Source organism: Neopelma chrysocephalum, unplaced genomic scaffold (assembly GCF_003984885.1).
Source record: "Neopelma chrysocephalum unplaced genomic scaffold, ASM398488v2 Primary Assembly neopelma1_23, whole genome shotgun sequence".
Lineage (NCBI taxonomy): Eukaryota > Metazoa > Chordata > Aves > Passeriformes > Pipridae > Neopelma > Neopelma chrysocephalum.
Genome location: NW_020897691.1, coordinates 22,584,442 through 22,585,862, shown reverse-complemented (window position 1 = coordinate 22,585,862; position 1,421 = coordinate 22,584,442).

Genomic DNA, 1,421 nt, shown 5'->3' with positions numbered 1-1,421 from the left:
AAAGAAAAGAAAAGAAAAGAAAAGAAAAGAAAAGAAAAGAAAAGAAAGAAAAGAAAAAAAAGAAAAGAAAAGATTTAAGAGAATATATTAAAAGTAACTCAACGAGACCTGGGCTTTATCCCGCTTCCACCGCCACAAACCCACTCTGACTTTTCCTCAGCTGACAGGTTTGCCAGATATACAGGCAGGAACCTTGGCCCGGCCCGGATCCCACAGTGCCGTCCGCCCCCGCCGAGCCGGGCGCCGCCGGTCTCCTCACCCCGCGGAGCCGCTCTCCGGGTGGCTCCCGGGGGCTACCCGCTCCTCCCTCAGTCCTTTTCTCCCGTAGAGCCGGGGTGAAGCAAATGAATAAAAATTGATACGGTGACGGCGGCAGCGGCATAACAACGCGCAGATTATGGGGAAAACCCCGGCCCCGGGGCGGGAGGCTGTCAGCCCTTATCCCCGCGTCCGCCGCTCCGGAGCAGACACGCAGCTCGGTTTGGGGAAGTTCGGGTCCGACGGGGACATAGAAGAGGAAGGCGAAAAGATGCCGTCGGGGAAAGCAACAGGAGGGGTCCCATCCTCACCTCCGGCAGGGCGGGCTGCTCCAGCGAGCCCTGCTCCACTCCGGACTGGGGGTTTCATCGGGATGGGGCCGGGGGGCAATCCAGTGCAACCAGTGCATCGCGGAGAGGAGAGGGGCTGGCACTGGAACGAGAAGTAAAGGTCGGCTCGTGACTCGAAGGAATATTACTAATAATTTTCTCTCTCCTTTCCCGACGATGTCGCTGCTCCCCAAAGCCCCCGTCTCGGCTGTGCGGGCCGGTCCCTCCTGCACTGCCGCAACATTCCCCCCACGGGACGAGGCGGCTGGGCTCGGCTCCGTTCGGGGTCGCCTTAGGGCAAAGGAAGGATTTGAGAAAGTTACGCGAGGTTAAATCCCGGGCACATGGAGCCTCATTAGGAAAGTCGTTTTGGAAATGGGCAGCACTGTTCCAGTACGATTGCTGGTCGTAACACTGCCTGGTGCGTCCAACCTCCCCGTGCTTTCCTGTGCCGCTTTTACTTTGATGATGCTCGAGAGAGATAGATGGAGAAGGAAAGAAAGAAAGAAGGAAATAAAGAAGGAAATAAGGAAGGAAGAAAGGAAAGAAGAAAAGGAGGAAGGAGAGGAGGAAAGGAATAGAGGAAGAAAGAAAGGAAGAAAGGAAGGAAGAAAGAAAAGAAGAAAGGAAGAAAGGAAAGAAGAAAGGAAGGAAGAAAGATAGAAAGGAAGAAAAAAGGAAAGAAAAAAGGAAGAAAGGAAAGAAGAAAGGAAGGAAGAAAGAAAGAAAGGAAGAAAAAAAGGAAAGAAAAAAGGAAGGAAGGAAAGAAGAAAGGAAGGAAGAAAAAAGAAAGGAAGAAAAAAGGAAAGAAAAAAGGAAGAAAGGAAAGAAGAA